Source organism: Lytechinus variegatus, chromosome 8 (genome assembly GCF_018143015.1).
Source record: "Lytechinus variegatus isolate NC3 chromosome 8, Lvar_3.0, whole genome shotgun sequence".
Taxonomy (NCBI): domain Eukaryota; kingdom Metazoa; phylum Echinodermata; class Echinoidea; order Temnopleuroida; family Toxopneustidae; genus Lytechinus; species Lytechinus variegatus.
In genome coordinates this window covers 38,329,708-38,342,732 of record NC_054747.1, presented here as the reverse complement: position 1 = coordinate 38,342,732, position 13,025 = coordinate 38,329,708, and the positions used below count along the sequence as shown (strand labels likewise).

General features: G+C 36.5%; 1 long non-coding RNA gene and 1 pseudogene across 1 annotated transcript; both read left to right on the top strand.

Annotated features, from left to right (window-relative positions):
* Window positions 1-13,025, top strand: part of LOC121420467 — a 62,441-nt pseudogene that overhangs the window by 32,371 nt on the left and 17,045 nt on the right.
* On the top strand, window positions 9,583-12,143 carry LOC121420468. The gene is made up of 3 exons (XR_005970764.1): window positions 9,583-9,942; window positions 11,204-11,302; window positions 12,039-12,143. It is a non-coding gene; the product is annotated as an uncharacterized LOC121420468 (long non-coding RNA).

The window sequence follows — 13,025 nt, the reverse complement described above, 5'->3', positions numbered from 1 at the left end:
TGATGATGGTGATGATGATGAATTTGTGATGGTGATGATGATGATATTTGTGATGATGATGATGATTATGATGACAACAATGATAAAAATGATGATAATGATAGTGATGATGATGATGATGATGATAATGATGGTGATAAATGATGATGATGATGACAGTGATGATGATGTTGTTTTCATGATTATTATGAAAGTGATTATGACAATTATTTTTAGATTATTATGAAAGTAATGATGATAATTTTTTTATAATGATGACAAAATATATCAATTTAATGTACTTAGACGATGTTGATGATGATATGACAAAATATATTACTATTATCTTCTTGACATCCTTAGACTGTCCAACGACCGTTGAGGTCACCATCTGTCCTGAGGTTGAAGCGGGGTCATCAAAGCTCATGGTTTGCAGATCCGGGGCCAGCAATCCTGCGTCTAATCTAGTCTGGATACAAGGTATAACCCAGTCATTCATTGAAATATGAAATCAGATGATGTTTTTATAAACTTTTTTCAAAATTATCCGAGACTGTAACCTGTTCTTAGGTTCCAAGTCAGCTACACAGAATAAAACATTTAGCACAAGAAAAGGCCACCAGTCATGTTATGCATAACTTACGAACTGCTTCGGGAATGGATCCCTTCTTTGACCGCGTTAAATTGGAGACACGACATTTGCTTTGGCGACAAATTGCTTCAGGCTTTACTTAACCCCTAACGTGCCATGAACACATATTTGTGCATCCATTGGAGTGCCATGAACACACTTTCGTGCAATGGTCATACAGCTATTGTTTTGCCTATTGAAATTTGAGGAGTGCATGCATGCATGAGTGATTCCATTGTTCAGTTCAGCTTATGGTCAAGAGGTTTAATATTATTGTCTCAGGAGTGATTCCCTTTTTTTCAATTCAATTCATTTATTTATTCAACCATCAAAAGAATAAAAACAGTACAATATACAGCATCAACAAAGTATCAGAAAAAACAAACAAACAAATAGATGGTTCGGAGACCCCGGAGAAGCGATGCTTATGAAAGGGGTCACCGCGCGATACATTAATACATTACAAATGAGAAATTGTTTTGTAAATAAAACAAGTAAATATAGACTCTCTGAAAAAATAGCATTTGCTGATTACAGTGAATGGCACATTAAGAGTTAGTAGGGTTGCAATAGGGTTTTATCCTAGGTTTAGGGCTTGGTTTAGGATGTAGGGTATAGCGTTAGATCCAGGGTTGAAGTGGATCATTCAATTAGTGTGTGGAATTTAGAGCGGAGCAATTGTCGCCAGAGCAAATATCATGGAACCCTTGAATTAGGGGGCTAGGTTCACCCAGTAAACAAACCTTCACCCTTACCCACTCCCTCCACTTTGTCTGATCCCTTCTACTCTCTTCCTCTAATTGCTTCTTCTTTATCTTCCTTGGCTGTCCCCCCCCCCTCCATTAGCTCAGTACAAACCAATTATTCCAGTAGCTTATAACAGAATATGTCTCTGCATCGATCTGGTATTCTACAGAGTATTCAGTTTGTCAGCTAAGATTGCACAATAATGACAAATAAATGCCAACCACCCCCCCCCCCCCCCCGCACACACATACATGTACACACAGACTTAAACAAGACTAATAAGAACTGAATGAAAAGCACTTCAACCATAATGAACTCAAAATAAACAGCCTCTTTTAGTAAAAGGCACATTTGAATAGAAACCTCTTCAAGAACACTTTATAAAGTAGAAAAAAACATTAATGAAGGTTTATATTGGTAATTGGAGAAATAATCTCAGTGATTTTGATGTAGTAATCTTCCTATAACATTGAAGTGAAAATAAATACCAATAAAGTAAAGAACAAGTGTAAATGATAACTAATTCAAGGTAGACTACAAAAAGTTAAAACCATTAATTGTCGATACTGGTAATTTGATAAATTATTGTGGAAATAGGGGTCCATTAAAGTAAAAACAAGTATAAATAAAAACTAATTCAAGGTAAAAAAAAATAGAACAAATAATGGAGATCGATACTGGAATTGGTTTATCCAGCTTCTTGATTGGTAATTTGGATGTAGTTATCTTTCTGCAGTGAAGTTGACAATATCCATTTATCTCAATGATAGCATTACCTAAAAACCAAAAGCTGATTATTGCTTGTATATTACACACATTAATCATATAACAAAACATGTATGCATCAATGTTTTTTATATAAATGTACTGCAGACAGGTGTATGATGATGGTAGGGGGGGTGATGATCTAAAAATGTATTTCATTCTTTCCAGTAGATGAAAGCATAGGGGTAATACACACAGTTGTATATGTAGAGGTAGTTCCACTATTACCAGCCATTTATTTTCATTATCTCTTGAGCCGTTTTCTTCTTTCTACTGATTCATTTTTATTAGTTTTTTTAATCCCTCCCTTCTTGTGCTTCTTGTGTCTAAATGGTGTATCATTTATCATTTCCATTTTTTTCAAAATGACTGAAAAAGTGAAGAAATAAAAGGAAATAGATTTACTTAATAATTGGTGTGCTGCCAAAAGAATAATAGGAAATTGGTCATCCACATTCACAAAGCTTTTATTTCCTGTTTTTATTTCATAAAAAACAATAGTACAACAATACGTTATTCACTGTTGCCGATCTCAGGAATAAAGAGGTTATAAAGAATACTTGTTGTTGTACATGAAGAAGTAATAATACCAGAATAGCGCTTGAACGTCATATTTATGAATAGTGTATGGCAAAAATAGTGGATAATGACTGATTGCCAAACAAAAAGATTTAAAAATGAAGAAGATGTATTAAGATATTACACTAGTACATGTTTGTATGGCTATACTTTTTTATGTATAGGTGTTGATTACAGGAATTAAAGAATGTTTCATCATATCTTGGTATCAGGACAAGAATGCCCTTAGCAACGCATTTTCAGGCATCTCATCGGTGCAGAAATACCCTTATGCAATGCACTTATGCGCGCAGCTAAAGGTGTTTTTGCATGCATGCAATGTGCAGAAGTGTGGTGTTAAGGGCATTCTTGCACTGACACAATATTTACAGTAGGTGTTACAGTATGTTGAAAAATAGTCAATCAAAATGAAATCAATATAAGTTTTACAAGATGTTATACTCAGACCTGCCGACCAGTACGTTTTAGGCTTATTTAGTATGTTTTTGCAACCAATACAGTATATGGCAGTCCGTTAATTTTTTTTCTTTACAAAATCGTAATTCATTGAAAAAATAATCTCTACCGGTATGGGTATATGTCTCTATTTAGATAGATTGATAGCATTTATTCCATTCATCATAAAAAACAAATACAAAGCACATACAAAGTTTACATAAATTACATAAGAAAATTTCAAATATCACAATAATAAAATCTGGAAAACAGTTGAATAAAAGAAAAGAGTGTACATAATTTATAAATGAATGAGGAGGCAACTAGAAAGGGAAAGCCTTATTAGCGTTGCCACCTTAACAAAATCTGGAAAATGAATATAATTATATGATATTGTAAAATGTAAAATGTAATAAATACTGAATACCAGAAATAAACATTGAACATAAAAGGGGAAAACACAAATTATAACACAATGACAATATACATTAATAATATATCAACGATTAAAAAAAAAAAAAAAAAAAAAAAAAAAAAAAACCTGATCATACATTATTTGAATATTTACTGATAAGTTGGGTTTTATATCTCCTTTTAAAAACATTTAAAGATGGGCTAGATTTAACAAAAATTGGTAACTTGTTCCAGATAACGGGTCCTTTGTAAAAAATACAATTCTTAGCTAAGGAGGTGCGTATTTTGGGTATATGGAAGTCTGCAGATCCTCGCGTATAAAATGTACACAAATATGGTTATTACATCAATGTAATTTCAGGTAACTTGGTTTTTTTTTAATCATTTTGTTAAAACCAGGGTGTAGGTATACACATGTTTCAATGGTTTTTTTTTTCATCTGCAAGAGCAGTGCGCATTTTAGCTTGAATGCAGCTTGAGCAACGCGATCAGCGAGTGCGCCAAGCATTTTATTATGAAATACACTTTTTTTGGGGGGGGAAAATACAGTTTTTTATCACACAATACAGTTTTTCATTCCCAGAGGTTGGCAGGTCTATATACTACATATTTTTACTGTTATATTTTTTCTGTGCAGGTGTTGAAACGATAAACGAGCCAAACGCCCTGCAGACCCACTTTGAGGAAAGTTCCGAACCCCAAGGATCCAGGACAACTCTGAGTTACATGAGAAACTTTACCAAACAAGATTACAGACAGAGCTTCAAGTGTTGTACCACTGTCAGTCCATCTTGTGATTCTACCGTCTGTTCAGAACCTTGCGTTCCTAATGTCAAATGTGAGTACAATCAGGGTCCAAATGCGCAGTATCTGAGGCAGCGTAGCTCAGTCGGTTAGAGCGCATGCTTCGGATAAGAACGTAGATCTCAACGTGAGGGGTTCGAGTCCCGCTCATGCCGAAACGTGTCTGATAAAAAAATCTGATGCTATAGCGTTGTGTGTTAGCGTGCTTCACCACTCTATTCAGTGCAGGTGTGAATGCAGTTGGAAAACACTCTGTCCATCGGAAAGGACTCAAATGTTGGTCCCGTGTATAGGAGAGTCACAACCTATGCTTGTTAAAACCAATACACTATTCGTCAAAGAGTAGGGTGTTCACCCGGTGTATTGCACCTGCCGGTCCCGGCAAAATTCAGGTCAAGTACCCAATGGGTTTATGCCCTGATGGCCCTGCAACGTGTACATCCAGATCCAGAGATATCTATAACAAGTTTGCTATCAGTCAATGACTGGATTACTAATAGCATGTACACTGTATCTTAAGCATCTTATGAATGCCAGGGCCTGTCTTTCAAAGAGTTGCGATGTTCCGATCAATGCAACTATGGAAAGCCAGCAAAGTCAACATGTAAAAGGCATGTTTGTTCAAAAGATTTTTTAGATATGAATGTATATCCATGAAATCATTGATTTCTTGACAATTTGGTGTGTTTTCCTTTGTTTACAAAGGACATGGCACTGATGGATTTCCCTAGAGTTACGATTGATCCAACCAATCTCTTTGTAAGACGGGGCCCAGATCATTATTTTTGTGAATATTATAATTATTCCCCTCTTAGATGCACCGGAAGAACCTGTTATCCTCAGGCAAACCCTGTCAGTCAAGTCACAAGAGGGCACTGCGGACCTAGAGTTCACCTGCCGGGCCGAAGGCAACCCCAGACGGCCCTGACCTGGGTGATGGCCAACAACGAAGGTTTGATGCTTGACCAGTTGACCAAGGAGGATGGCTCACAGCTACTCAGTTCAGGGAGGTTAGAAGACACCATGCGGGTGTGTATAGGTGCATCGCTAATAACAACATCCCTCCAAGGAGTAGCAATCAGGATCAACTATTGTGCTATGTAAGTGAACAGATGGGTGATAGAATAGAAATGAAAGGGTACTCGGTGAAATGAAAGGGGTATTCAGGGCTGCAAGTGAACAGTGTGTGTTGGTGTGTGTAATTGATTTTTTTCAGGCATGTATCAATGAGATATGATTACTTTCTTCTGGGATCAACATTTAATGTCTCGACTGAACGACATGATAAGGGTTCAAACTTCCAAAATCTGGATCAATTTGTAACTTTCCCATGTAGCATGGGTAATAAGTGCACGCCCAATACCCAGTGTTTAAACCTTGTATCTCAGACTTTTAAAAAACTTCAAGGGCACTCTCGACCTAATATTCCTGAAAACAGACTCCCAAATTACAGTAGAGAACTCTATCTAGGTAAAAGTTCGTTGCTACTTATGTAAAAAAAAATATTTAAAAGCAAGCTCTTTCGAGCCATCCTAAAGCTAAGCCGGGTAATATAGGAGCGCCTTGAGCACCTAACAAGGTGGATATGTGCGCAATATAAATACCCTATATCATTATTTGAAATAGAGATTGAGGGAATGACAGATGGTCATTTCAAATGGATATTATCACATAAATATCAGTTAAATTAGTTACTCCACGATATCATTTGATTCTCTTTTCAGTTCCACCTACCATTCAGAACAAGGCAAACAATCGGACTACGACAAATGAGGGCAAGAATGCCACCTTGTCCTGCGTCGTCAAGGGCAACCCAAGCATTAGGGTGAACTGGGAGAGGCTCGGCAACCACTCTGATGAGCTCTGGACCGGACGCTGATGGTCAATACTGTGGTGAACAGCGACTACGAGAGCGTGGTGACGAGCACGTTGAGTATTCTGAATGTACAGCCGGACATTGATCACGGAAATTACAGGTGTACGGCAGAAAACACGATAGGAGTGGATGAAGCTGTCATTAACCTCAGTGGAACATGTAAGTCCGATCACTCACTCTGACATATAATCCCGTATTCTGAAGTCGGGGTTAACTTAGACTCAGGTTTAAAGATGTGCTTTAAGTATCGGAAGCCAAAAGTATCAAATTTTGATTAAGTTGTATGTTTCTTATGTTTACCGTGTTCTTTCCTGATTCATCGATGGTGAAGACAATCATCCTAGACTATTATGAATGATTTGAGAGCCAAATGAGCTGAAGTTTTTCTCTACTGTTAGTGATTATGTAACAATTGGCTGTCCATACTTAAACCACAACATTAAACCTGAGTTTAAAGTTAAAGAGAAATGCCAGTAGTTGCAGTAAACACTGCATTCATGAGAAAGTCTGTAAAACCAGGCTTAATTGTCAGAATATCATCGAGGATCTAGATCTGGTACAGTTACATAAACTGAACTTTGTGAAATCTTGAAATCTACGCTGAAAAACGTTCACACTGAAGATCACCAACACAGATAGGCACACATGGGACAGTGTATTATTATTGCTGGAATAAAGACCCGACGGAAGTGACCGAATCCGCGCTTATTTTGTTTATTTCTCAACAATTACACAATTTCTCCCAGAATCCTTTGGCACATATTTTTTATTCATACAAACAGACACTTGGGTGGTCATTATATTAGATTCTGTAAAAAGTCATTTTGAGATCGTTACCAAAACTGGAATTTATCTTTAAACTCGACTTCAGAATACGGGCCAGATGGTAATAATAGAGAATAGCACCACCTACATGTATCTAGGAATGATCTATTTCGAGTTGCACTATTATTGTTGCCCTGGCTTTTCTCGAGCTGCCTTTCAGCACTCAGTGCATTCAAGGAATTCATCCTGCGGGGTACAAATCTGCTTTAATTGATCGCCAAAATGTAATGAATAATAATAATTGGCATTTATATAGCACTTTATCAATCTACGACTGTTCAAAGCGCTTCACAGCTATTATTACCCGGTCACTGGATTCATAGCATTCCAAGCAGCCTGTTAGGCGCACACTTGCTAAACCAACCACAATGATGGTTATTTCCTACCAGTACCCAATTAGCACCTGGGTGAGAGCGGCAAATTGTGGATTGACGCCTTACCAAAGGGCGCTAGGCCATGGTGGGATTCGAACACATGACCCTCTGATTACAAGGCAAGAGTCAGAACCGCTACACCACGACTATTGACTAAATCAAAAGATGACTATTATTTCCATAACTTGTCTGTAGGTTCTTACTTTCATTTTCAGTTAAAGGGTTGTGAGTTTGAATACCAGCCATGGCATGTTTTCTTTCAGCAAAAAACAAAAATTACCCAGATTGTTTTCTAGATACATGCAGATGGTGCTATTTAAGAGCCTTGATGATGATGATGATGGTGATGATGATGATGATGATGATGATTATGATGATGATGATGATGATGATGATGATGATGAAATGATGATTATGATGATGAAGATATGATGAAGATGATGATGATGATGATGGTAATGGTGATGATGATGAAGATGATGATGATGATGATGATGATGAAGATGATGATATGATGATGATGGTGATGATGATGATGATGGTGGTGATGGTGATGATGATGATGATATGATGATGATGATGGAGGTGATGGTGATGATGATGATGATGGTGATGATGATATGATGATGATGGTGATGATGATGGTGATGGTGATGGTGAAGAATTGAGATGATGATGAGAGGATGGTGATGATGATGATGATGATGGTGATGGTGATGATGATGACGATGATGATGATGTTGTTGATAATCATTATTATTATTGTCAATTCTTTACTTCCTTTTGTTCAAACAGCAAAACCAGAGCCTCCGACATCGTTGCGTGTCGATGCAAGCCGGACCACATCTCATTCATTCATGGCTTACTGGCAGCCAGGATTCGACGGAGGAGTAGAACAATCATACGTCATTATGTACTGTCTGAATGACACCCAAATGGACTGCAAGAATATATTTGGTGAGCCTGTGTACCATTCAGACTAGAGCAATCCAAATGAAATGTGAGGGGGGACACCATACAGGGTTGGACACCCTAGCAGACCTTAATGTTATAAAATTTGATTTTGTAGGATTAATCTTCTTTTGGAGGACTAATTAATATTTGAAGGGGTACTCCAGGGTGATATAATTTGAACAGATAAAGTAAAATCAGACAAACAAATTACTAAACATCTCATCAAATCGAACAAGGAATAACAAACAGTTTCAATTCAGGATAGGAATTGAATTGAATTGAATTGCTATTATGTGGATAATAGCAGCATCGAAATAATGCGGATAACTACTCTGGTCCTCCTCCAATTTTACGACCAAATTATGCGGCTATTATCCGCATAATTGGGTTTATGAAAGGGGTATTAATTTGGGGGAGGACAAACAAGACTTATGTTGATACTTATAATACAAACATTGCATTAACATTTTTACAGGTTTCCCAGGTTTTCCAGTCAGGGAAAATGATAAAAAAATACCTCAAATCAGGGAAAATGCCTCAAATGAGGGGAAAAAAATGAGTGAATTTCGATCGGCCCAAAAATCGAAACCATGGTAGTTAGTCAGACTCTGATTATACTTTGTTCATTATCAAAACAACATCCATTGAATGACTGGATATGGTGGTACTAATTAGTTTTACATTATTGTTTTGATACTGAAAATACATGTAATTCACTGCAACAACTGAGAAAACATGCAAAACTGGGAATGAGTTTGAATAATTATCAGGGAATTTTTTAAACTTAATCAGGGAAAAAATTGGGAATTTAGTTTTCGTGAAAAGCTGGGAGCTCTGCATTATTTATTTATTTATCTTTTATTTATCTAGGAATCAAAGAACCGGAATATCTCTTGGAGGAACTACAAGATTTTCGCTGGTACTCCATCTCTGTCTATGCAGAGAATACAAATGGTAGAAGCATTGGGAGCAGCAAAATTGTAGTATCTACTGCACGTAAGTATAAATTTAAAGTACCACATTTATAGTTCATTTTTAGGCAAATAAAACAGTGTTCTGTAATATGTACTTTGCTATGTTCAAGATTTACTGCAGAGTGTAGCAACATAGGTAATTCACATTTAGATGATTTGATTTGATTTATTGTTTTCTTCTGTATCCATAACATTCGTATAATACATTTTTCATAACATAATAATCATAATGGCCCGAATTCACAAAGGTGGACTAAAGTTATACCCGGGGTATAAAACGCGTCATTTGACGTCATTTTAATCCATGGACTAAAGTTAGTACCTAGGTACTAACTTTTGCGATTCACAAAGGTGGACTAAAGTTATACCGGGGTATAAAACGCGTCATTTGACGTCACGATTTAGTCAGCTCTTTGGGGTGGACTAAATCGGTGGATTAAAGTTAGTCCACGGTTTTAACCAATCAGAGAGCAGCATTGCGGTTGCAGAAAAGTTTGCTGCAAGAAAAAAGTTTTTTGGACGGAGACGAGATTCGGTGTGATCGGCTTATCTAAAGCTTAAAATTTCACGACTTCGACCGAGATTGTAAGTAAATTACATAATTTATTGGAGCTTAAATCATGACGGAGCCTTCAGTTCCATCTGTAACTATCATTGATAGCTTTAACTTTCCAAAAGTGTACTCGAAAACTTGAAATGGTATCTTAATCATTGTTATCGTCGCGTCTCTAAGCTGCTCAGTCCCAGCCATGTATTTTTGTGTGCGTTCTTGGTTATCAGATGAGCAGTGCAGTGCGAGACGCAATTAGCAGTCACACTCACAGGCGAGGTAGGCGTGATTGAAAGGCCGATACTAGTTATGCCAGGCAGTGATTTTGAGTGATTTTCGATTTTGTGTGATTTTCATGGAATTTTTGTTGTCTACGATACCCCTGCCAACACAATACTGTGCATCGAATTTTGTCTGAAAAGTGAATCAAGACCAAGGAGAGCAGCGATAAAAATAAATAAAAAAAATTCTAACGTTACAAATACAAGAGCCGGTCTAACTTACTACTAACGTTAGACATTCTACCCTGGGCTGGCTTTGCCTTTGCCTTGGCTTGGATAGATGGCCAGGCTTACCTGGTAGCCATGTTAGAGTTAGTCCTACAACATCGTTGGAGTAAAAAAAAAAATTTAATAAGGGTCAACTCGAGTCTAAGGCTAAGCCCTGATTTAAATATTTTTGGAAAAAAATGTTTTAAAAAGATTGGGTTCCACTCACCACTGTTTACTCCAACAGCTGTATATGAACATAATTTTAATATGACTTTGATTTTACTAAAACTAAGTTTTACTTACCTTCGGCATCGCATTTGCGATCACTTCTAGATTTACGGTGTCGTCAAAACAAAAAATGGAAATCCTAGGCCTAATTGAATAATTTGAGTAATTCTAACTGAGGTCTAACTTTGAAAATTCTATCTTTTGGGGGTTATTTTCTCTACCCCACTCTCTTTGTTTCAAGTATTTTTTTTTCACAAGGTGTCCTTCCAATGTTAAATCCACACGAGACCGCACATAACTACAAGTGCATTTGATCTTTAGTTCTAAACATTTGTAGTAGACCGATAAATAGGTTTATTTCTGTCAGAGATATGCTCCCCTGAGACTTCATGTGGCTCCGCAGCATCCCCTCTCACAAAAAAATCAGAAAATGTTGAAAGACTCCTTTGAAACAGCGGATTTTATCATTCTACAATTGTACCTGCTTATTATTTTTTTCTTTGATATAGGGCCTAGTACATTGCAGTATGATTGATGAATAAATATTTTTTCATTCTTTTTTTTTCTTCCATATCAGAAACAGACCATACTCGGCAGATTGTGAGATTGTGATCAATCAAGACGACAAACATGGCTCACATTTTTGAACTGCTGTGCCTTCTTGCAACAGAGTGAGGTATGTCTTATCAATTCATATTGAAAAAAATTAGATATCATTAAAATGGCATTTTGCATTAAATGTTATTTCTGTGATTTGAATTCATCTTGTAATTGTTAATGTATCATGTATGTTACTTTTTCATTCTTGTCATAGTAATTGACAAAAAGGAAGAGGGGGGGGGCCTTGCTTGTATGTTATAAGCATATGTGTACTGGTCACTAGCTTTTTTTTAAAGGCTTGTTGATCTCCAATTAATCCTGACATTTTGTTGAATATTTATTTAAAAGAGAGAAAAAAGCATAGTCTTATGAATGCCAGGGGGGGGGTGGATGTAGAAAAAAAAAGTTTAATGAGACTTTGATGAAGATTCATGAAAATATGTTATTCGAAAGTCACTCGCAAGCAATACCCTCTTTTTGTGTAAACAATGTTCCATAAAATTAGTGCCTTGCCTTCACTATTCAAGCCAATTGAAAGTGATTCAGCATCTCTTAGACGCACATGGTTTGATCAATGATGATGATCAGCAACAATTGGCAGTTTTCTTTCTTCACATTTACAAGTACATGTAGGTAAATAGAAAAGCTACTCATGACAATTAGACATTTTTATCCTATCTTTTTTTAGGGATTTCTGTATAATCTTTGACATTCTGTTCCTCACTTTAAACACTTTTGAATTAAATGAAATTCAAAGAGTAAATTGCCCATTCATGATGACTCTTCAACACAATCTTTCAACTTCCATGCAGATTCAGCAACACATAGGAAGACCACAGCATGGATTAAGAGACAGGAAGAATCCATTTGAATGCTACAAGGATGAACCTTTCAGAGTGGGCTACCAACAGAGAGAAACGACGACACATTGCCTGACATGTTACATGTTTTGACAGGACTTTGTTTTTATGCCAATGGTGAGTTTGCATATGCGAGCTATAAAGCAGAAGGTAATTGGGGGGGGGGGGGGGTCAAATTATGTTCTATGAAAGCGATTCTCCAGGCCAAAAATAATGAGATTTTTATAAAGAAAAATTCGGCTCGCAAAAACCATCAATATTGGATGGAGAATTATGAATTGATTCAATTTTAAAGTTTTACATTACTTGGGGGAAACAGTTCTGTGTATCCTCATGAATATGCAATATTCACATCCCCACTTGTTCTCTAGTGATTTGAAATTATAATCGTTCATTTTTTTCCCTCCAGGAATGTAAAAATGTGGTTGACTGCTGATTATATATTTAAGATAGTTATTGCGAGTTCAGAATAATGTAAGGATCAAGGGTTGGAAGTATCTAGTCATGAAAATTAAGTTTTATGTTTTGCATAGCATGCAGATTTTCCATTAAGTAATTGTCGCCAGAGCAAATATCGTGGAACCCTTGTACATTCATGTATGGGAAATGTGTGGATGTGACATCATCAGGCCACTTCTTGCATATTAATGATAACATGCACATGGTTTACAGAAATAATTAATGCAAAACCTAATATAATTCATCATCCAAATTGTATGAATTTTGTTTCTGCTTTCAGTCAGGAGTACAGGGGAGGGGGAGTGTTGGGGTATTTCAGAGAAAGGTTTTTGTGGAAATGAAACATGTAACCCTTTGGGTTGCAAATGGGTGGGGATTTTATTTTTCTCTCATTTTTTACAATGTAGCAACATTTTTTAATACAAATATGTCATTCAAGTGGGAAATTATCATGAAGGATGGTTTATAATCACCCAAAAA